This window comes from Felis catus, chromosome A2, assembly GCF_018350175.1.
Source record: "Felis catus isolate Fca126 chromosome A2, F.catus_Fca126_mat1.0, whole genome shotgun sequence".
NCBI lineage: Eukaryota > Metazoa > Chordata > Mammalia > Carnivora > Felidae > Felis > Felis catus.
This window is the reverse complement of record NC_058369.1, coordinates 105,151,178-105,176,481: the sequence shown is the minus strand read 5'-3', so window position 1 is coordinate 105,176,481 and position 25,304 is coordinate 105,151,178. Positions and strand designations below refer to the sequence as shown.

At 35.0% G+C, this 25,304-nt stretch overlaps 1 protein-coding gene across 2 annotated transcripts in view; it reads left to right on the top strand.

Moving 5' to 3' along the window:
* The window catches only part of THSD7A (thrombospondin type 1 domain containing 7A), a 664,277-nt gene that overhangs the window by 125,876 nt on the left and 513,097 nt on the right, over nucleotides 1-25,304 (top strand). The window contains exon 3 of one of the 2 annotated variants that reach the window (XM_045052423.1): nucleotides 17,177-17,259. The exons of the other annotated variant lie outside the window; for it this stretch is intronic. The gene's annotated coding sequence lies outside the window, so the exon portion shown is untranslated. The remainder of the gene's footprint in view (nucleotides 1-17,176; nucleotides 17,260-25,304) is intronic. 2 annotated transcript variants of the gene reach the window in all.

Sequence of the window (25,304 nt, the reverse complement as noted above, 5' to 3'; positions counted from 1 at the left end):
TTTTTAGATTACTTGTGATAATCGTAGCCAGTATGTTTGAAGTGCTTACAGGAATGAGATCGTTTTCTAAGTTCTTTGTTTTAATGAATTTAAACCTCACAAGTATATAAGGCATGTTCTCTGCTCCATGCGGTAGGCGGGAAAATTTAAGCACAAAACGTTAAGACACTTTCCCAAAGTGGCACAGCGCCTGACACAACTAGGATTCTAAATGGCTTATTTGCTTGATTTTTATTTTGGCCACTTAAAAAAGATTATGTATATTTTTGTAATAGAATCAGCTTGTTTAGGGTAGTTACTTTAAATTATTATACATTCGTACAGGAGGACTTAATTTCATTGAAGAATGAAAGGAATTTTTTCTTAGCTAACATTACAGGCCGGTGAGAATAAACCCAACTGTTAAGTGATAGAAATTCAACTGAGAAAATTGAAAGATCAAATTTGCTTTATTCAGCGATTCATGGCTGAGACTGCAATTAGATTAGGTAGTAAGTCTTGGTTTATCAATTTGGGATTGAACACAACTGACTGCATTTAGGGCCTGCTGTCTTACCACAACAACAAAAAAATTCTGTAAAACTTCTCTTTGAAGATAGGTAAGGTGCCAAGGGAAGTCAAGTGCACTAATTGTGATTTGAGAATGTCTTTGAGTGTATTCTCTATTTTTTAATCTTTCGTATAGTTAAGGTGACTCTTGCCTTACTCCATGGGACTGAAAGACACTCGTGAGGAATAAATCCCCTTCTCCTCTCTCTCTCTCTCTCTTTCTCTCTCTTTTTTTTCCTGAAACACCCTTTAGGTTCTAGAATAAAAAAATAGCTTGCAAATGCTGGAGGATTTTGCATGAAAATTGACTATTCTCTGGAGGTAAAGGACTATGGTGAATTCTACCATCTGGTACACCTGTTTAAAACAGGAAAGCAGCTTATATGCAACAGCTTTGACAGGCACTCATTTTTAATGGGCAAGCCAGGTTACCCTCAAAGGTACTGAATAGGGAAAACAGTCATATATTCATTAGCTTTAATTTTCTTCCTTTTAAGTTCACATTTTTCCACAACTGCTTGCAATTTGCATTCATCTCTTTGCCAATCATTTCATTAATGTCTTGGAAATGAGGATGTTTGTTATACTCTCCAGTTGTTAGGTCACCTAAGGCTGAGTAAATTCTAACGTTGAATCATCTCAATAACATTATCACTGAAATACCACCATTTATAGTTCCTTTTTGTGCAATTAAACTTGGTAGATTCTGTACTGTTTGAACAAGACTGTGATACACTTATTCATTCTTAGGATACTGTGGAAACTATTGTCTCAATTTAGCTTTTTTAGTTCTATTCATTTTAATGATTTTTTAAAAATATTATACTCGATGCTAAACCTTTTGAAATCAATATGCTTTGCTGATTAAAAAATGCTTAGGAAATCTTCAACAGTAGCTTATCTAAGTATAAATATAATGAACAAATATTAAAGAGGAATTAGTAAGACAGAGCTTCGTATTTGTATTCAAATTTAGTGCCACAAAGTGTGATAGTGAGCTTGTGAAGTTTTATTACCATCATCTGATAAATATGTTTTAGGTATAATATAACTTGTTGAAGTTCTCTTTTTTAATATTTGCCACAGGGCTCAGATTTGTATTTAACAGTATTAAAATCTCTAGTTAGTGATTTCAGACATATTCCCAAGTATTCTAGTGAAAATATAACCTCACTTTGGGACAAAGATGGAAAAAATGAAAAATGTTAGGGAATATATATTACCTGAATTGATTGATTTGGTCTGTGTATTAAAATGCTAATTGCCTTGCTGACCTTCTGAGTTTGTATTTTATAAATTCAGATGACCTTAAAGTAAAAACAGTATTTTAAGGTAGATGGTTTCATTTTAAATTTTATTTTACTCAAGTATAGTACTGTATTTTTACTACATAAAAATTTCAATACTTTGAAGGAAAAAATTGCCTTAATATATATTTTTAAAGCAATATATTTAAAATATTTTCTTCCCTAAACAGAATAAAATTCTGAAACACATAAAGATATTTTCTTTTTTTTTTTTTAATTTTTTTTTTCAACGTTTATTTATTTTTGGGACAGAGAGAGAGAGAGCATGAACGGGGGTGGGGCAGAGAGAGAGGGAGACACAGAATCGGAAACAGGCTCCAGGCTCTGAGCCATCAGCCCAGAGCCTGACGCGGGGCTCGAACTCACGGACCGCGAGATCGTGACCTGGCTGAAGTCGGACGCTTAACCGACTGCGCCACCCAGGCGCCCCATAAAGATATTTTCTAATTTAATAATTTTATTTAGCTTTTTATTAACAAATCATTTAATCTAAAGAACAATTATCTCAGCTAAAGAAAACAAGTTGATAATCATTGACACTGTATAGATAAGATTAGGCACAGAAAACTTAAGTGATTTTTTTAAAGGGTTGAAATGAATACTCAACTGTTGTGAATACTAGTGCCCTTTTTATTATGTTGGTTATAAAGAATGGCCAGAAAATCATTATAAAATTATAAGAATGAGTAATCCTTGTACTTGTAATAAAGAATAGGTCATAGGGTTGTATATATGCAAGCATTTTTCCTAGCAATGAAAGAATTTTAGGATGCATAAGATGAAAGGGACACCATCTACGGGAGATGAATGTACATTGGAATGCATGTAAAAAAGACTTTGTAAATTAAAATACCAGTTACAGAGACTTGTAAAATGAAGGGAAAATAATTGTGTTCTAACAAATATGTAGCTGCATAAAATAACACATGTTAATTGACCGCTTCATTGAGTCCTTCATGCTACAGGCATTTATTGAATACCTAATGTATGCCAGGCCCCGTTCTAAGAGTTAGGAAGATTAGAATAAATACCTTTTAGAAAGTCTTTTAGAAACTTGTCTTGCAACTTGTGTCTTTCATGAATACTATATAATGATGCTGACCATTTAAATTCTATGTACTTTCTTTCATATTAGGACTCTTTGAACATAATATAAAATTGTGTTATGGGCAGTGGCATGGTAATGATTACAGTTGCTATAGCATCGTGTAAAACAAGTTGAGTGATGCTAGTAAAATGAAAGAAAAAACCCCGTGACAACAAAAAGCAACTGGCAAATAATCTAAAGGATGATGAGAAAGAGAAATTGGAATGAAGGTAGTTTGTCAGTTCTAATTATCCTAATTTGAAAAAGCAAATAGGCCCACCAGATGTTACTACGTGAGTTAATTCTGTCTTCAACATTGAAAGTAATTAACTTACATGCTTACACTTGTACAATTTCTTAGACTGGAATTAAATTCACATGTTATGACTTTCCATAACACTGTCTTGAAACAAAAACCCGTAACCCGTATTAGGGTGATGTAAATTCCTTGTAAATGGGAAAATCCTGGCTATCTACTGCTTCTTGGAAGAGACTGCCCAGGCTGGAGTTAACCACTCTCAGCGTTGGTGGGAGGGTGTAGGGTCTTCGAACTTGTCATCCTGCTTCTTTAATTGACTGGTTGGCCACTACTCATTAAAGTCACTTGGACACATTCCTTTTGTCTCCTTAATTCTTCCAGGAGTCCATAAAGAGGAGGTAAACTGAGTTAGTGATGCTGTGGCTGTATTTTCCTTTTGTTGGTCGTAGCATGGACTATAATAATAGCAGCTAACATTTATTGACTGGCAAGCAATTGTCTTAGTACTTCACATATATCCATATATATATATATATATATATATATATATATATATATATATATATTTTTTTTTTTTAAATCCTTAACACAGTTTTGACGATAAGTTTTTTCAGGATCTGTATTTCACAGATGAGTGTCTTGAGGCCCAGGAAGGTCAAAGGGTCAGTAATATTTGATGATAAAGATTTTCCTGTATTCATGTTTATCTGACTTAATCATTTAACCTTGATTTTTTAAAACTATTAAAAAAAGGAAGAGTAATATCTATCCTGGTTCCATCACAGAATTGTCATTGGTATCAAGTTTTAATGTATGAAAAATACTGGAAACTACCAAATACTATAGAAGTGTGAAGAATTATTATTATTGCCTCTTTGCCCTATTGACACCTTCATCTTTTACCCATTTATTTCTTTCTGGCTTTGTGAAAAGTGATCCATTTTAGCTTTTGGTAACTTTTTGTTTTTGTTTTTTCTTTACTGTTCTTTCTCTTTTGCTGCCACTGTTTTCTTTTAATACTCTCCTTCCTACCCAACACACACACACACACACACACACGCACACACACAGTAAAAGCCAGGATGCTCTCCTTGAATTGAGATGTCATCTAGTCTGACTTCATCTTATAGAAGGCAAAATGAAGTTTGGGTAGTTACTTGGTGGCACACGTTCATTTTGTTATTTGTTCATGGATTCCACTGCCTAGTTTGAAGTCCTTTGACCCAAATGCCGGGCATATTCACTGGGAGGCATTTCTGCATCTTGTCATGTCAAAGGATGTCAGATTTGAAAGTTAATAGTGGTTAAAACATAAAAATTTCAAGAGTAAGTGTTTTAAAACTATCGTTTAAGATTGGAAGTAGTAACATCAGTTAAAAGCAGACCATGGAAAAGATTAAGCAAATTGATTACACAATAAAAAGATATGCAGTATCAGGGCAGAGTAACAAAAACATCTGTTTTTACGTCTTTTGGGGAGGGAAAAAGCTAATGAGTTTGGGGCTGATTCAGATAGATGTCATTTTAAATTACTTTCTTCTGTTTACCAAAATAATGCAATTAGACGGAGTAAGTACAATAAAGAAGATAGGTTTAAAACAGATGTCTGGCGATAGACATTAACACTATTAAAAACTATATTATGGAACTGCCTGCTAGGCAAATTTATGCAAAACTAAATGTTAGTCATTCTCAAGAAAAATGAGCCTTGACTGAAGGGCGTAGATGCAGCCACAAGTTTCATTTTTAATCCGCAGAAGACATCACTTGGTCAAGCGAGGCAGAACACTGTGGTTTGGGGGAAGCGGTACGTGGTGAAGGGAATTGATTGGGTCAATCTAAAAAAGAAAAATTGACACAAGTCTTTATCTTTTTCTGAATTCTTTTTCTTACTGGCTTTATGTTGTCATCAGTTTGGATTGTGAATCTGTATCTCTCCACATGTTTATACCTGTATACAGACATGTCATCAAAGAGTTAAGCAGTAATATATATTGGGTCTAACTTAGTAAAATTTTCGCTAAACCAATCCTTTGCCCAGATTTCCTTTGAATAAAAAAGGAGAATCGTTAGAAGGTTACTGTAAGATGGCAACAACGTGTTCTGACCAAAACATAAAGCAATTTTTATTTGAATTGGCAGAGTACTTACAATAAAAACAAAGAACTATGTTTAAACTCCACTAACTATCTGAGATTCTTTGCTCATTTTTCTAGTGACACATAGGTTCGCAACCTGTAAAGAATAAATGTTATAGAAATTATGCTTTGTAATGAGCCACTACATTTTCTTTCCCTAGAGACTATAAATAACCCTTAAATACTTTAAACACCCATTTAAAATATTCCGGCACTTCTATGTACAGTGCATGGAGCACATGTTGGACGGAACGAACACAGTCTTGGCTTGGGTTGTGGGATGGGGGCTTTTAGTATGTTCTCGGAACATATGCAGAGCCAGAGACCCTCTTGTAATAAAAAGGTGGATTAACAGGAGAAAAACAGCAATTTAATAAAATACATACCTCATGTATACATCAGAGAGACCCTGGAAAACAGAATAACTCCCTTGAAATGGCTCAAACCACCACGCCAAATACCATCTCGAGCTAAAGACAGATGATAATGTTGGGGTTGGGGACCAGTGCAGGCAAAGCACAGCAAACAAAGGTATTGTCCTAGAGATGTAAGTAAGTGCCTGCTCCACTGTTGAGATTCTAGAGATTAAGTCATCTTTCTTTTCTGGTACAGAAGGGACATAACTTTACAAATGGAGGTTCTTATTATAAATTTCTCTTTTAAAAGGGTAACTTTTACTGGGTTTTCTGTGCTTTTCCTGTGGGGTTTTTAATTTTTTAATTTATATTAAAATTTATTTTTATTTATTTATTTTTGGGAAAGGGACAGCATGAGCAGGGGAGGGGCAGAGAGGAAGAGAGAGAAAATCCCAAGCAAGCTCTCCACTGGCAGCATGGATTCCGATGTGGGGTCCAAACTCATGAACCCTGAGATCATGACCTGAGCTGAAAGCAAGATTTCGACACTTATCTGACTGAACCACCCAGTGGTTCCCACCCACCCCTCCTAAAGGTGCCCACCCCTCCTTTAGATTAAAAAAAAAAAATCAGTCTAAAGTAATCTTTATGCCAAAGAGGCTTCTTTTGTAGTTACAAATTGTCCCCTTCACTAATGTCAGTGTTCTGCTCTTCTGCAAGCTCTTTATATTAAGCTGATATATCTCTATCATGTTATTTCTACTTGTTCTGAACCTGCTTATATTTTAAAAATAGAAATGTGTAAAAATAAGTGTAAAAATGTCATATTTCTATAACAGATGCCTAGTGTAAATGTTTTCACATGTTCTTCAGATCTTTCTGATCACTGATTATCTTTTTTTTTTTAATGTTTATTTTTGAGAGAGTGTGAGTGAGGGAAGAGAAGAGAGAGAGGGAGACACAGACTATGAAGCAGGCTCTAGGCTCTGAGCTGTCAGCACAGAACCCGATGTGGGGCTTGAACTCAGGGACTGCAGATCATGACCTGAGCTGAAGTGGGACGCTGGGACGCTTAACCAATTGAGCCACCAAAGTGCCCTGATCACTGATTCTGTGTGTGTGTGTGTGTGTGTGTGTGTGTGTGTGTGTGTGTGTGCGCGCGCGCGCGCATGCGTGTTTGCGTGCACATATGTATATATGTAAAACATTTTGCAGATGGGATTATGCCATACAACTTTGTATTGTTTATTTTAAAACAATAAAAATAAGTCATGCGGGGCACCTGGGTGGCTCAGTTGATGAGCATCTGACTTAGATCGTGATCTGGCTCAGGTCATGATCTCATGGTCGGTGAGTTCAAACCCCATATCAGGCTCTATGCTGACAGCTCACTGTCTCCCTCTCACTCTGCCCCTCCCCCTCTCATGCTCTGTCTCTCTCTTTCTGTCTAAAATATAAACATTTAAAAAATTAAAGGTAAGTCGTACATTTTATATATGATAAAATTCTAGTAAACCCTATTGGTAATAGTTAGATTCTATGTTCTGATAAATATGTATCAGAATCATTTATTTATGTATTTTGGAAATTGCAGTTTACAGTTGACTATTACGAATAATGGTTTGAAAACACACAAAGCATTCCTCTTGGAGTAGCATCCCAAAACAAAATGAATTGTTCAAAAGATAAGAGTTGATGAGAGCTTTGATAGATACTTCAAAATGCTTACAAGAAATGTTAGAGAAAAGCAACCCTTTCCCACACCCCTACTAAGATGGCTAATGTTTCCCTCAGGTTGATTAAACTTCAGACAACCTTCTTTACAACTCCAGGCCCTTAAATTCCCTTTTCTTAGTGCTTTTACTTTAGAAAGCTTGTAACTGTACATTCTTTCTGTGCCTTTTGAAATATAAGCCTTATAAAAAGTCCTCTTGCCGCCGTTACTACCTGCAGATGGTTTTTTCAAAAACTTGAGAACCATACATTTTACATGTAATCATCAAGGAAAATGGGGCCTTTATGTCCTGTCCTGAACATAAGGACAGAAACCTATTTTTTTTTTTTTTTTTTTTTTTTTTTTTTTTTTTTTTTTTTTTTTTTTTTGGTGAAACCAGTTAGCAAACACAGGTAGCCTAAGATCTCAGTCTTTCCGCACTCAGTCCTTGGTGTCAGCGTAGAGTTCACATTGAACTCTGGTGTCTGTCTCCTATTGTGATAGTTTTAAATAGTCTTCCTTGGCCAGCATAATTTTTACCTCGATACCCATTATTGGCTGAATTGTGCCTCCACCCCCCCCAAATCATGTGTTGAAATCTTAACCCCAAGTACTTCACCGTGTGACTGTATTTGGAGACAGGGTCTTTAGAGAGGTAAGTAAAGTAAAATGAAGTCCTAATCTAATGTGATGCCTTCATAAGAAGAAATTAGGGCACACACAAACACACACACACACACACACACACACACACACAGGGAAGACCATATGAATATGTGGGCAAAAGGTCATTATATGCCTAAAAGAGAGGCTTTAGAAGAAACCAGCCCTGCTAAATCGTGATTTCAGACTACTTGTACTCTCTAGAACTGTGAGAAAACAAATTTCTAGAGTGTAAGCCACGTAGGCTGTGGTACTTGGTTTTGGTCCCTACGGTAAGGTAATGTAGCACATCATTAGCAGAATACGAGAGGGAGTGTGTCTTACTGCAGTGTCACCAGTATTTATTATTAAACATTTGCAAGTACTTGCTGATTTATTAAGTAAAATCTTGTTTTGATTGTTTTGCTTTGTGTTTACATTGATTAGCAGTAAACTTTTATATAGTCTGTGTTTGTCCATTATTTTTAATGTTTTATAAACTGGTCAATGCTTTACCCATGTTTCTTTTGTGATCTTGATTATAAGACTCTGTTTAAATGGCCTTTCATCTTTAGGTACTCAATGATTTCTCAGTAATCTATTTTGCAAAGTTTTTGAATATAGGAAACGAAAAAAAAATTTTTTTTAATTCAGGTTAGTTAACATACAGTATAGTATTGGCTTCAAGAGTAGAACCCAGAAATTCATCTCTTACATATGACACCTAGTGCTAATCTCAAACATTTAGGAATTTTTTGTGATTTATATACTCTTATTGCTTAAAAACATACATTTTATATAGGGAACAGACACATGACTGTTCCTCAAATACTTCATTCTAGTTTTTTTTATCTTTCAGTATTTTATTGTTGTAACATCGCTGATTTACAAAAATTGTTCCAGGGCACCTGGGTGGCTCAGTAGGTTATGTGTCTGACTTCAGCTCGGGTCATGATCTCGCGGTTTGTGGGTTTGAGTCCCACATCGGGCTCTGTGCTGACAGCTCAGAGCCTGGAGTCTGCTTAGAATTCTGTGTCTCCCTCTCTCTCTGCCCCTCCTGTGCTCTCTCTCTCTCTCTGAAAAATAAATAAACATTAAAAAGTTAAAAAGAAAAAACAAAAATTGTTCAGTACTTTAATCCATCTGGACCTTATTCTAGGGTACTGTGAGAGATGAACACCTATACTGATTCTTTTTGTAACCAGTATTTATTTCCCTATTAGTGTTTACTAAACAATGTATTTTTTACTGACTTGGTGGTTTATTTATCACATATTAAATGTTACATATTTATTTATGATTTGTTTATTTTTGAGAGAGAGGCAGGGAGGGAGGGAGGAACAGAAGGAGAGAGAGGGAGAGAGAGAATCTCAAGCTGGCTCCACACTTTCAGCACAGAGTCTGATGTGGGCTTGAACTCAAAAAACACAAAATCATGACCTGAGCTGAAACCGAGAGTTGGGTGCTTAACAACTGAACCCCCCAGGTGCCTCTAAATGTTATAGTTTCAAAAGCTTCCCTGTTGAAGCTATATCATGCCTTCTATTTATATTGATATGCTTGTTTTCTACTGCACTGTTGTAATTGTGAAACTTTTTCATTAAAATTAGGTAATACAAATTATTTGTCATTGTTACAGAATATTCTTGGCTATTTATGTTTGTTAATTCTTCTGGTGGAACTGCTCTGTAATTTTACTGGATTTATTTTAAATCTCCAGTCCTCCTGGAGTGTTACTTTGGGAAAAAATAAATACATTTACAAATAATTTATTCCCATCAAATAACAAGGTATTTTTTTATCTCTGTGTAATTAGGTGTTCTGCTTACATTTCCATAAAGATCCATAGCTTGTCTATTTAAAAGTGTATTCCAAGCTAGCTATGATTTGCTTTTCATTGATTATTATTATTAATAGTATGGTTAGTGATTTTCTTACCCACTAAATTACCTATTTCTTTGGTACCTGAAAGCAGGCAGGACTTTAGCAAATTATATCAATATTTTTCTGTTGGTTCTCTTCTACTTTTACTTTTTAAGTGAACATTTTTGCAATGTACGTAATTTCTACTATTAATAACTATTGTGTTTGCATCATCACTTATTATTTTAGGACTTGCAGAATGGAAGAATTATTCTGAAATAGATTTCCACCTTTAGCAGGGAATTTCTATTATTTTTAAACTAAGTGTAAGACTGATTTGAACAATGATTCTCTTTAATAGTTTTTTTTTTAATGAGGAATGGTATTGAACTTATCAAAAACATTTGAGTTGAATAGAAGTCATAGTTTTCATTTTCTGGTTCACATAATTGTACTTATGGCAATGATACTGATATCTCATGGTAAAATTTTAGTATATTGCTAGAATAATCTGACTTGACTATATTGAATAGCTGTGTTACTTTTTAAATTCTAAATGAAAAAGAAAGTATATTTCTATTTAAATCTTATTTGCTGGTATTTATTTTTGGCATTAAGTTCAGATTTAGAGGTCAGTGGTTTGATCTGAGGTTTTATTACTTTATTGGCAGATGGTTGCAGTTTGACCTTTTTGAAAAAAATTAAGTCACACACTTTTATTGCAAGTTAAAAATCAGGTTCTTTTTCATATTAAAAAAAAAAAAAGGAGGGAGAGAGAGAGCAGGGGTGGGGCAGAGGGAGAATCCCAAAGAGGTTCTGTGCTGTCAGCACAGAGCTTGATGTGGGACTCAGTCTCCCAAACCATGAGATCATGACCCGAGCAGAAACCAAGAGTCAGACACTTAACCAACTTAGCCACACAGGCACCCCTAAATATGAGGTTCTTAATCTCAACTTGACAATGTATAAAACAATTTTAAAACAATTTATTTACTACTTACGATTCTTTTAGAGAGTGTGTGTGCATAGGAGAAGGGGAGAAGATCAGAGGGAGAGAGAGACTGTCAAGCAGGCTCCATGCTGAATACAAAAACTATTGTGGGCCTCGATCTCAGGACCCTGGGATCATGACCCAAGCCAAAATCAAGTGTTGGATGCTCGACCGGCCCAAGTGCCCCAATTTAAAAAGTTTTAAAGGTATACTGAAAAAAGCAGAGTTTAAAAATATCACATTTGTCCTTACTAAAAAGAAACCTCTTTAGGTAAAAATAATAAAGAACCCAAAGCTTCCCCATAGATAAATTTTGTATCAACATCCCATTGGTCACTCATATTGATTATATTGGCTAGATACAATGCTTAACTTAGTGTTTTTTCATAATAAGTACTGCGTAAGTGTGGGTGAACGAATTTTTCTTAAATAGTTTATGTAGCATTGGAATTGCCAATTTTCAGTATAGCCAGTTCTAATATAACATGACCATATGCTCTGGTCATATGTTTACCTGCTAGGCAAAATGATATAATGAAACCCTATAGGGGTTATAGGGAAATTGGGGATATGAGCACAAACCTCAAAAACTTGGTCAGTGGCATACGCACCAAAAATGGAACCTAATAAAAATTGCATACTGTTACACATGTTAAAAATGTTTAAATATATATATAGAGAGAGAGAGAAAGGGAGGGAGGGAGGGAGAGACAGAGAGAGAGAGAGAAATACTACAATAAATGTAGCATTTTACATTTTTAAAAAAGACCTGGAGTTTGCTTATGGTGTGGGAGTTGGAAGCATGTCAGCTATGAGTTATGTTGCAATGGTGGAAGGAGGATGAAGTGAACTAGAGAGCTGTAACACCATCTGTGATTGGGCATGGCTCATAAGACACAGTGAGATGGTGGTGGTGTCTGTGTATCCTGTATACCTACACACTTCTATAAGCTAGGTGCAGTTGCCTGGCTGGGTGCTACTGTTGCCAAGTGTTTCTTGCAGACGAAATGACATTTAAGCAAACATAAAATTATTGGTCTGCTAAAATTTTTTTCATAGGTACTTGAATGGTGTTGGAACAAATTGACCACTTAAAACAAGTGTGAGGACAGAGCTGACTCTATGTAGGGAGCTCAAAAGCTAGTCTGGAAATTCCTCTGGAGCTCATTCTTCCATAACTTTTGTTTCGTTTTCCTCTTTTGATATGTTCACATAATTTTTTTCTAGGATTATTTCAGGTCATCCCACTGATTTCATGTGTATTCAGAGTGCATTTCTCCTTCCATGATCTGACACTAATCTTTGCTTTAGCCCCATAGCTAGCTCAAATCTTTGTATATGAGTCAACTGGGAAAAATATGAAGGGACCAATAGTTCCCAAAGGAAATTTTCATAATACCTTCTACCTCGTTTCTCTGCTATGCCTGAAGTCATCTCTCCTTCTGAACATTTGTTTTAACAAAAATAGTGCAGTATAGACTTTGTACAGGTTCTGTTTTCTGTGAAGTATGACCATGACAGTATATAACATAACGATTCTTCCCTTACAGTCCTTAGAAAAATGTGTTGTCTGTGTGATAAACATATTTATTTTTATTTCCTCCACTGTTTTGAAGTATCGTTGACATACAGTACCCTGTTAGTTTCAGGTGTACAACATAGTGATCCAACCACCGTATTTACTTCAAAATGCTCAGCATAAAATGCAGTTACCATAGTCATCATGCTAAGTAATTATAAAATTTAATGGATATATTCTTATGCTGTACTTTTGATCTCTAGGCTTTATTTATTTTATAATTGGAAATGTGTACCTCTTCTCTTCACCTGTTTCACCCATCTCCCACACCCCTCTCCTCTGATACCCACTAGTTCTCTGTTTGTATGAGTCTATTTCTGTGTTTTTTAAAAAAATAATAATACATATAAGTAAAACCATACAGTATTGGTCTTTTTTGTCTAACTTATTTCACTATCCATAATACACTCTAGGCTCATCATGTGGTCATAAATGGCAAGATCTCATTCTCTTTAGTGGCTGAATAATATTGCATCAGTATGTATATACACACCATCTTTATCTGCTCATCTATCAATGGACACTTGTGTCACTTCTATATTGTTAGCTATTCTATAATGATGGAATAAACAAAGGGCTGCCTGTATCTTTTCAAATTAGTGTTTTTGTTTTCTTCAGGTAAATGACCAAAGTGGGATTACTGGGTTGTGTGGTATTTCTGTTTTTAATTTTTTGAAGAACCTCCATATTGTTTTCCATAGTGACTGTACCACTTGCATTCCCACCAATGATAGACAAGGGTTTCTCTCCACATCATTGCCAACACTTCTTATTTCTTGTCTTTTTGATACTAGTCATTCTCACTGGTATGAGGTGATACCTCATTGTGGGTTTAATCTCTATTTCCCTGATGATTAGTGATATTGAGCATCTTTTCCTTTCTTGTGAAAAGCTTTTTATTTTGATGAGTCTTAGTAGTTACTTTGCTCTTGTTTCTCTTGCCTGATGAGACAGTTCCAGAATAATGCCAATTGCAATGTCCAAGAGACGATTGCAGATGTTTTCTTTTAGGAACTTTATGGTTTCAGGTCTAACATTTATTTTTGTGTATGGTTTAAGAAAGTGGTCAGCTTTCATTCTTTTGTATGTACCTGTCCAGTTTTCCCAGCACTATTTATTGAAGAGACTGTCTTCTCCCTCTTGCATATTCTTGCTTCCTTTGTCTTAGATTAATTGATGCTGTAAGCATGGATTTACTTCTGGGCTCTCTATTCTCTTCCACTGAACTATGTGTTTATTTTTGTGCAAATGTCATACTCTTCTGATTGATATAGTTTTGTAGTGTAGTTTGAAATCTGGGATTGCGATACCTCCAGTTTTGTGCTTTTTCCCTTCAAGAGTGTTTAGGCTATTCAGGATGGTTGATTCCAAACAAATTTTAGGACTGTTTTACTTCTATAAAAATGTCTCTGGTGTTTTGACAGGGATTGCATTGTATCTGTAGATCGCTTTCAATGCTATTGATAATATAACAATATTAATTCTTCTACTCTGTGAGCGTGGTATATCTCTTGATTTATTTGTGTCTTCAGTTTCTTTCATCAATGTCTTACTTTTTTTAGAGCCAGATCCTTCATATTCTTGGTTAACTTTATTCCTGGTTATTTTTTTGAAGTCATTGTAGATTAAATTATTGTCTTTATTTCTCTCTTTCCTACTTTGTTGTTAGTGTATAAAAGTACAACTCAGGGGCATCTGTGTGGCTAAGTTGGTTAAGTGTCTGACTCTTGGTTTCGGGTCACATCATGACCTCACGGTTTGTCAGTTCGAGCCCTGCATTGGGCTGTGCACTGGCAGTGTGGAGCCTGCTTGGGATTCTCTCCTTCTCTCTTCTCCTCCCCTGTTCTCTCTCTGTCTCTCTGTCTCTCTCTCAAAATAAATAAATAGACTTAAAAAGTAAAACTGATTTCTGTATGTTAATCTTGTACCCTGCAGCTTTACTGAATTCATTTATTACCTCTAATACCTTTTTTTTTTTTTTCAACGTTTATTTATTTTTGGGACAGAGAGAGACAGAGCATGAACGGGGGAGGGGCAGAGAGAGAGGGAGACACAGAATCGGAAACAGGCTCCAGGCTCTGAGCCATCAGCCCAGAGCCTGACGCGGGGCTCGAACTCCCGGACCGCGAGATCATGACCTGGCTGAAGTCGGACGCTTAACCGACTGCGCCACCCAGGCACCCCTCTAATACCTTTTTTTAGTAAAGTCTTTAGAGTTTTGTATATATAGCATTCCCTCTACAAATAGTGACAGTTCTACTTCTTTTTTTTACCAATCTGAATGTCTTTTATTTCTTGAATGATGAGTTTTGTATATATAGCATTCCCTCTACAAATAGTGACAGTTCTACTTCTTTTTTTTACCAATCTGAATGTCTTTTATTTCTTGAATGATGAGTTTTGTATATATAGCATTCCCTCTACAAATAGTGACAGTTCTACTTCTTTTTTACCAATCTGAATGTCTTTTATTTCTTGAATGATGTCTTTTATTTCAAGAATGATTTCTTGTGGATAGGACTTCTGCTATACTGAATAGAAGTGTTCAGACACTTCTGTTCTGTTCCTGATCTTAGAGACATCTTTGTTCTGTTCCTGATCTTAGAGAAAAAGGTTTTAACTGTGTTACCATGGAGTTTGATGTTAGCTGTGGGTTTGTCATATATGACATCTTAATTAGGTTTTAAGCTGCTTTTGTCTTCAGAGGCTTTTAAAAAGAAAACTGAATTAGGTCCGCTTCAGTATCCACCTGTAAGAAAGGAACGTTTTTTGTTGTTTAACTTGTCTTTTTTGTTACACAAATGAGGATTTTTTAAAATGTGTAGTTCTGTTTGTGTTATTTCAAATGATTTAAGTATCAAAAGATCCTTCCAGTAAATTGCCTTTGTAATAAGAGAATGTGTTAGTACAAACTAATAAAATATGTACTATATAAAAAGCTCTAACCACTCAAGGGTTTTTATCAGGAATTGATACCGAATTTTATCAAATGCTCTTTCTGCATCAATTAAGATGATTGTATGATTTTTATACATTATGTTAATTATGCTGTACCATATTGATTGATTTGTGGGTATTGAACCATCTTTGCATCCCTGAATAAATCACACTTGATTGTGGTGAAAGGTGATTTTAATGTATTCTTGAATTGAGTTTGCTAATATTTTGTTGAGGATTTTTGTATCTATGTTCATTAGGGTTGATGGCCTATAACTAACTAAATTTCTTCTCTTTTCTTTTCTTTCTTTCTATAGTGTCTTTGTCTACTTTCAGTATCAGAGTAATGCTGGCTTGTAGAATGAATTTGGTAGCATCACTCCCTTTTCTATTTTTTTGGAATTGTTTGAGAAGAATAGGTATTAACTATTCTTTAAATGTTGAATGGAATTAGGAAACCATCTGGTCTTGGACTTAAGTTTGGGAGTTTTTTTGACGACGTATTCAATTTTGTTACTCGTAATCAGTCTGTTCAGATTTTCTGTGTCTTCCTGATTCAGTCTTATAAGATGGTATGTTTCTGGTCCATTTCTTCTAGGTTGCTTGATTTTTTGACATATACATTATGGAAAATAGTAATGGAGGTTCCTAAAAAAAATAAATCATACTTACCATATGACTCAATGGTCTCATTTCTGGATATATAACCAAAAGAAATGAAATCATCCTGAAGATATATCTGCACTCTCATGTTCATTGCAGCATTATTCATAATAGCCAAGATATGAAAACACTGTAAATGTTTATTGAGTGATGAATGGATCAAATGTGTGTGATGTATATGTAAATATTACTCAGCCTTTCCCTAAAAAAGGGAAATCATGACATTTTCAGAAACAGAAATGAACCTGTAGTGCATTGTGCTAGGTGAAGTAAACACGACACAGAGAGATAAATACTCTATGATCTCATGTGGAATGTAAAAAAAAAATCCAACTCACAAAAACAGAAAGTAGAGTTGTGATTGGCACGGACAGGGGTGGTGCTCAATGGGGAGTTACTGGTCAAAGTATACAAACTTGCATTTATGAAATGAGCTAGTTTTGAGTATCTCATGTATAGCGTGGTGACTATAATTAATACTGCATTGTATAATTGAAATTTGGTAAGTGAATAGATACTGTTATTAGCACACATTCAATAACTCTGTGAGATGAGGGATGTGTTAATTACCTTGATTGTGGTCATCATTTAAAATGTATACAAATATTAAATCATCATGTTGTACATATGAAACATGTTTTATTTTTATTTGCCAATTATATCTAATAAGACAGAAGAAAAAACCCACAGCACATAATTTAAGAGTTGTAAAGGAATAAAATCAAAAGCAGTGAACCACAGCTTTCTCTTAATGTGATAAAAGTGATCCACAGGAACAGCGACATATCTACACAGTATCAGTGGATTTTGTCTTGAGATTTGCAGATGGTGGTGTAGTTTTTATGCCTTGCTTGCTTTTTCTTGGCTAACCTGTAAAGATAGTTAAAAGAACCTTTTTGACAGCTCATCTTTACTTAAGGAGACACCTAGTAAAATGATACAATATCTAAAGTAGCTAGAGTTGTTGAACATGGGATGTTTGTTTGAACTTTAAAAAAAATCTTTTAGACATTAACATAAAATTTTGTAAGTATTTTAGACTTGTACACCTATCAGTTTATGATAAAGTCTATTCTTTTATAATATTTCAGAGAAAGGATATCATAACCTTTTCAATGAAATAGACCTCTTATAAGGAGAGTTCTGGTGTCCTCATGCTAAAAGGAGATAGAAGGTAAGAGATTGAGCCAAAAAAAATAAACCAAACCAAAACAAAACAAAAAAACTAAAACCAACCTTGCTTGATCCCATAAGCCAGAATGTACTTATTGATGAGATCAAGAATTGAACATGTTCCAGAGGTATCTGTGTAGTACTCACATATGATACTTCAAGGTCATTCTAACTTCTAGGCCTGGATACTCTTTAATGTCTGCACTTTCATAGTTAATAAACATAACATGTCTATGATATGTTTTTAACCTTTGTGTGAGCTGTAATTGTGGAAATGGATAGAGGTAAAAATGGCTTGCAGAATACTGTCACAAAACCGTATATTCCTAATATTAATGATCATTACGCTGGCTCCCAGGCATAGTAAAATAATGAACAAGAAGGATTTAAACATCTTCATGTTCTTTCAAAGTGTGGCAATCCTCCTATGTCTAAGTTAGTCCTTGGGATTGTTGTTTTCTTTTAAAAGATAGCAGTGAGTGCAGTAATGCCTCACATTAGTACCTAACCAAGAGAATTAGACACAGCTATGAAGAAAACTCCAAGGAAGTTTGATGTATATTCCCCATCCAAAGAAACCGGATTTTAGGTGAAAGATAAAAGGTCTGCCTGAGAAGGGCTTTGCCTGTGGTAAATAGAGCAGAAGAGACAATGGTGAGTATTCACAGAGATGAACTTAAAAGTTGTTTTGCTCATTTTATATTTACCATGCCCCATTCATATTTGGGTGGAATTTCCTACTAGTGATTCATTTATAGATACTTGTATTTTTTTTTTTTATAATTCAAAAAGGACTGCTTTGGGGGCATGTGGGTGGCTCATTCAGTTAAGTGTCCAACTCTTGGTTTCTGCTCAAGTCATAGTCTCACATTTGGGGAGTTCAAGCCCTGCTTTGAGATCTGAGCTGATGGTGTGGAGCCTACTTGGGATTCTCTCTCTACTCTTCCCCTGCTTATGCACTCTCTCTCTCTCTCTGTATCAAAAATAAATAAAGAACTTAAAAAAAATAGACTGCTTATATTAGGATTTTGACTGTGGTCAATTTGTTTTAAATTCAAGCCTTCATTGTTTCCTATGTAAAATGAGGACTAAAATATCTGTGTACTCTAAAATGCTGTGAGTGTGAAATTGGATGATGCACTAGAACTATTTTATAGGCTGAAAGGCATTGTGCATATGTTAGGTAATAGTGTTCCTATGTAGCCCAAAGGACTTAAGCATACCATACTTCTTATAGTCTCTATCAAAATGTGATGTATGAAATGATGAGCCTATGTCCATTTGAATCTTGCCTCTGAACTTGTAGTTTGATTGAAAAAACAAAAAACAACAGCAAACAGTTGTCTATCATGTGATTCTCTGCCTAATAGCCATAGTAAGTGGATAAAATCAAAAGTTCGTGTCATGGCACAAAGCCCTGTGCACATCTGTCCATGTCCACTTTCTGTCCTGCAGCTATCATTCACGTCAGGTAAGCCACACGGCCTTTGTCTAGTTGTTCACAGCAAGATCATTCCCATTGCAGAAAGGGGTTTAGTTGGGATTTCTTGATCTTGAAATGCTTTGCTGCCAGGTTATCACCTGACTTGATCTTCATTTACATCTCTACTAAAATGTCACCTCTTTGGCAAAATGTTCCTTTGGCATTTTCCTCTCACAACCCATACATTTTACTCTATTGTCTTACTTTCCTTTGTCTTACCGATAGTGTTTACTTTATCTGGCATCATACATATTTTCCTAAACTTTATGCATTGTTTTTGTTTGTTTTGGACTTTTTACGGGTCTCTTTCCTCATTGGAAGGGAGTCATTAAAAGGTTGAGAATTTAATAGCCACCCTCTAGGTTCTTAAAAATATATCCCAGCATCCTGAACAAGGCATAGCATAAAGAAGGTCCATCATAAGTATTAAAAGAAAGCAATAAAGAAAAAAAGAAAAAAAGGAAGAGGGGAGAAAGGGATGGATAGACTCCAGCTATACAACTTGGTCATCAGTTGCTGTTGTTTTCTAGGAGCCTAAAATATTGCTTCAGTATTTAGATCTTCTTTACAGAGCATCTAAAGCTTATAAATATACTATGACTTTTGAGATTGCCCTGTATATACTTCTTTATCCATATATCTAAGTGAATATAGGTTTATAGATACAATCTTTTTCTGTTATACATGCCTTCGTGTGTGATTGCTATCTTTTATTTCACTATATTAAAGCTGGTGGGGCGTACAGCTATTGTATATTTTCATGGCACGTCAATAAGAACAAACTTGTCAACAGTGCAACAAAAAGTTGTACTGTGAAGGACATTTCCCCTTCAGTATATTAACAATGGGTGATTATTATTGTTGGCATCACTGCTTGTCTACTTATCTTTTGGTTAGACTAGCAGGCAGCATTATCATAGTTATCCACAAAAGCTGATTGTGATATTGATGGTAATATACACCTTAGTGAGACCATTAATGGAGATCCATTTCTATTAAATTTTCTGGATATGTTCCATTGCAAATACATTTTCATAGTGAATTAATAAGTTGGCAACTAATAGGTAGATTATGAACATTGCTATTCAGGTTTGAAATAATTAGCCTGGGGACCTCAGTGGCAATTATGGCCATTCTGTATTCCCATAGTTTTGTTTTTCTCTAGCAATAAAGATTTCATTTGAGAGGATCAATCACTAGACTTACCTACTGTGGTCTAATGCAATAGGTATTAAATAATTATACTTCATCAGTTGGTGAGGTTGAGAGCTGGTTTGGAGATGAAAGTAGTTCCTAATTTGTAATAAACATTGGTCTCAATTTTAGATAGATTTGAAATCTTGTTATCCCTACGTAAAGGAACCACTTCTAAGCATTTTTCTTTGGCATGCATTAATCTGTCATCTTGTTTGTGTGCTACCCACCCCCACTTAATATTCCTTGAATCATTTCATTAAAAAAAGAAAATCTTGGCGTGCCTGGGTGGCTCAGTTGGTTAAGCATCCAACTATTGGTTTTGGCTCAGGTCATGATTCCATTGTTCATGACACTGAGCCCCTCATCAGGCTCTGTCCTGACAACATAGAACCTGCTTGGGATTCTCTCTCTCTCTCTCTCTGCCCATCCCCGACTCATGCTTGTGTGTGCATGCGCACTCTCCCTCTGTCTCAAAATAAATAAACTTAATAAGTGAGAATGTCTTAGGGGTGAGTTAGTCAAGCCTCTGGTTCTTGGTCTCGGCTCAGGTGATGATCTCACAGTTGGTGTGTTTGAGCCCCACATCAGACTATGCACTGAAGTGCAGAGTCTCCTTGGGGTTTTCTCTCTCTCTCTCTCTCTCTCTCTCTCTCTCTCTCTCTCTCTCTCTCTCTCTCTCTTTCACTCCCCCACTTGTGCCCTCTCTTGCTCAAAATAACTAAAGTTAAAAAGAAAATCTTTCTCGACCTCTTCCCAATACCATATTTAAAAATTTAATCAACTTGAAAACTTTAAAACAAATGAAATCAGTCTGGAATTTTTGTTAGCTTGCTACTGTCAAAAGAAAATTCAGAAAGCTTTACTTGATAGGGATATTTGATTGGGTTCAGTGAGAAGCTATTTGAGAGCAAGGATACTTCAAACTCAAAACTGCTATGAAGCTTAGAGGCAGGACAATACTACACGACTTATAAAGTGAAAATGAGGAAATTGTTGAACCTTTACAATGATTTGTTATTAAAATGGGGGTTTTCAGACAGCAGGTAATTGATTAAAAGAGACCATCTTGGGAAGATGACTTGCTTCTTTTATGATTATCAGAGGAATTTACAAAAGAAAACCCCTGAGTTTTGCTTATGTTCCTATAATAAGCTGGGTACAATTGGTTTACATGGCTTAAATGGTTCTTTGTGTTTGGAGGATTATCAAGCCTGGTTTCCGTTTTATTTTATTTTAAAACTTCTAAATTTTATGTACTTTTTGTTTCCTCACTTATCTGTAAGATCTAGAGTCAAACCACTTTGGGCAAGTCAAATGACGAAGGTTTTCTTAATTATGTTGATTTAAAGATCAAAGCAATACTTGGAATTTTGCAATCTCAGTTTTCACATTAGATGCAAAAGTTTAAGCATCAATTTCTTGTTTCTTAAAGGGTCTCCTTTGATTGAATGCTATAATGTGCATGATTCTCCAGTGATTTTTGCAAGAAAGTGTTTCTTTATATATCTCTTAACACTAGTAATGATATATATATATATATATATATAAATATATATATATATATATATATTTATTTATTTATTTATTTTTTGGTAAACTTTTTAATTTACAGAGAACATTTGAAGTACCAAATATTTTCCATTGGGGTTCATTTTGTGTCACCATAGAACAATTTGATTTACATATGAAGATATTTTAAAAGTTTTCTTCAGAGCTGAGAACTTAAATGTAGTATTCTCTTTTCTGCAGAAATATTACCAAAGTATAATGCATAGAGTTATATAATATTGAAATATAACAGAAGTAATATTTTTTACCCGAAACTCTCTGATTTATGAGAATATGCTGTTATAATATGTTTCCTCTTCTTTCTCAAATATTAGGATGTGTACTTTCTATTTTATCTGTTTTATCCCAGGATAACATTTTCAACTGAGAGAGCAAAGGCAATGAAGTCCATCTATACTAGAGAAAATTTATGTGTCCATAGATTTCCTCACCCTCTCAGAGTATCATGACTCCACAAAATGTAAAAACCACTATTCCAGATGGTATTAGAGAATTTTGTGTATGATTGAGGGGTCTACTTATTTACTAGATCCCATTTATTTTTAGGTATATTTTCATTTTGTCACATGAAGCTTTCCAGTATTCTGTCATCCATATAAAAACTCAAGATTATAACATCATTTTTCTTGCAGACTGGAAAGAAGATTGCATTTAACCTTCAGTTGAGAGTCCCACTTTTGCTCTCCACAGCTATTGATTATTAATAGCTTGTCATTCCTCCAAAAATAGCAGGGTCACTATTGGGCAATAAGAAAGTTCATATGATTTCTGAGGTCATCAGTTCTGCCTCTTTTTCTTGAATGTCTGAAAATAAGGTAGTGAAATGTAAGTTGTCAACAAGACAGTGGTATTAACAAAATTTTAATTTGAAACTCTTCAGTATGAAACTGTAAGAAAGCATGTTCTCACTGATGACAGGCCTGTTTTCTAGGGAAAAACCCCACAAACCATGAGATCATGACCCGAACTGAAGTCAGATGCTTAACCGTCTGAGACACCCAGGCACCCCTAGGACAAACATTCTGTCAAGAGTCACAAAGTACATGTTTTAGGCTCTATGTACCAAGAGGCAAAACTGAGAATATTATTTTGGTCCTTATATTATAATTTATGTATAAAAATGTAAAAAAGTATTTTAATCCCACCGGTAATAAAAACAGGTAGGAGCCAGATTTATCCTATAAGCCATAGTTTGCAAACCTATGCTCTTACAACATTCTAGAGAATCACATTCATGGCGCCATGAGCCTGACTAAAACTTTTAAAAAACGAATTTCCAAATTATGCCGAATAACTTGCATTTATGGTGTGTGTGCTCGTGCGCAAGTTTGTTTGTTTTGGCTGTGTTCAGAATTTTTCATTTGGAACTAGTACCTTGAGTATCTGTACCTTAATTTTTATTTCTCTCAGTGTTGTAGTTTCTTGGTAGATGTAATTGGTAAGGAACTAAGTAAATCACTTAACTGCATTTTCACTGCACTGGCATGTGAGCAGCTGATCAGCAGATGGAAATGCAATGAATTTATCTCTTGTCATTTAGACAGAAGGTAGTACTCATCTGGCTGATGGTAGAAATCATGGCCACTGTTGGATTTATTACAAGATCACCTTAATTTTGGTATGAATGCCATTCAGAAGAGTTGTTTGTAAATCACCTGTGTTGTTATTGTTAGTTCTAAGTCATGCTTAATTTTCCAACGTTTTTACTTAATAGGTCTTTAGAGTCAGGCAGAGCTGGAACTTGGTTTATCCTTGTAGAGGGTAAATCTGTAGTTGGAACTTGGTTTGTCCTTATAGAGGGTAAATCTGTAGCTCTTGCACTCTGTCATTTGACTGTATTCTGTGATCAGTGCTGTGATTTCCACTCCAAAGAGATTTTGCTTGCTTCTTAATGTATGTGTACGCGTGGTGTTTTTGCTTTTGTTTTTCACTTGCTAACCTTGACAGTAGTTCTAAACGAACTTTAATCAAAAAGGTAAACATACATTCCAGATGCTAAGGAATTGGGGTCTGGTTTGAGAGTTCGACCTATTTCCTCTCTTCCAAGCTAGGGATATTAAACTGGCTTTCCTTTTTAGAGAAAGTCACATTTAGAGTTTTCAATCTGCAACCCTGTCATGTGAACAAGAGGATAGGTGGTACTTTAACAAAATACATTGTGATTTGAATATTGTCCCCATCAAGGGAAAATTAAGTCTGATTTGTGGGCTTGATAGACAGTCATGGTTTCCCCTAAAATGTTTTTGTTTTGTTTTGTTTTGTTTTGTTTTGTTTTTTACCAGTGTTGTTGCACATCTGCCATTCTGCCAAAGAAGAAACAGAGAAATTAGGTTTATAATTGAAAGAATGCAACCAGTTTCTTTAGATCGATTTTACTATTTTGAGTAGCCATAGAAAATGGCTTTTGGTTGCCTGGTAGGTCAGTCGAGGCATATTCCATGGTGGATCCAGTCATCACGCATGAAAGGAAGATTGCTGAATGCAGCAAAGACTGGTTTTAACTGCTGCCATCCAGTACAATTGATACCAGTGGAAATTAAGTTATAATATCATTCAAAGACCAGAAGGGCCTAAAGTAAATGTTGCTGTTCATAAATTTACAGATGACAAGCTTTAAGCCAGAGATCCAACATGACTAGTGTCCTATCAAGCTAACACAAAATCTTCCTAATTAGAAATATTGGCAATCTATTGAATTTAAAAAATTGAAACCAAAACTTACCTCCTTCCTTTTTTCTTTTAAGAATTACAGTCTGTTTCTTTAAAATGATTTTACCATTAAAAACAAAGGGCCTAGTGCCCTGCCGTTCTAGGTATATAAAGTGATCATTGAATGTTCGGCTATATGTGTATGTTTTGGAAGGTTTGTTTGAACCACTATTGCTGGACAAGAAACTTTGGTAATGGTTGCTAATTCTTCGTGTATGTCACAAACTCAAACCAAGAAAATCCATTCGGTGGGTTGAAAAATCATCATACTGGATCAAATGTTTTTAGTAAAATTGAATCCTCCTCTTTTAAAAAACATATAAGACAAAAAAAAAAGTACATCATCTCAAGCATCTATTGCCAATATCTAGTCCAGCCTTTAGAGTGACGGGGGCAGGTCATGACCAATCACTGTTTGTAATTAACTTACCAGTGGTTATTGGTGTAGTGGATTATCAGGCTTTCATACTTCAAATAAGTGAAAAATAAAAATAAGATTGGGCCCAAATAAGGCTTGTCCACAAATGTATAATCTTCACTCATTGAGTTCTTGAAGAGAGATAAGTGAAACTCAAAAATCTTTGATTGTTCAAGTCTTAAGACAGCTATATTCATTAAAAATTGATCCAAATCTAGAATAGTAAGTAATCAGGAGAGTTGTAGATACAGAACAGAATGCTTCAAAAATATGACCTCGCTTAAACATAATAGCACTCTGTGTATTTTATTTTGATTTGAATTCCAAATCATTTAATGACACAGACTTGTTGTTTCTACTACTTAAATGCAAATTGAAACCAACTGATCCATGCTGCTAGCTGTTTTAAATATTTCGTATTCACAAATGAACCTCTTGGTTAAAAAGCTGTTTTTTCTCGCTGTCTTAGACTAAACCAACTCTTAAATCAGTATATGCTACAATAACAAAACTAAGGAAATTAAGAATGGGTGTATTTCATATGTGAAGGATATTTCTTATTACAAGAATTATGTTGTAGAGAAGTGACTAAATTAATTAGATAAAAGATTACTTCACATCATTTTCTTAATCTGTGAAACCAGAAAGATAAATTATGTGAATTATAAGG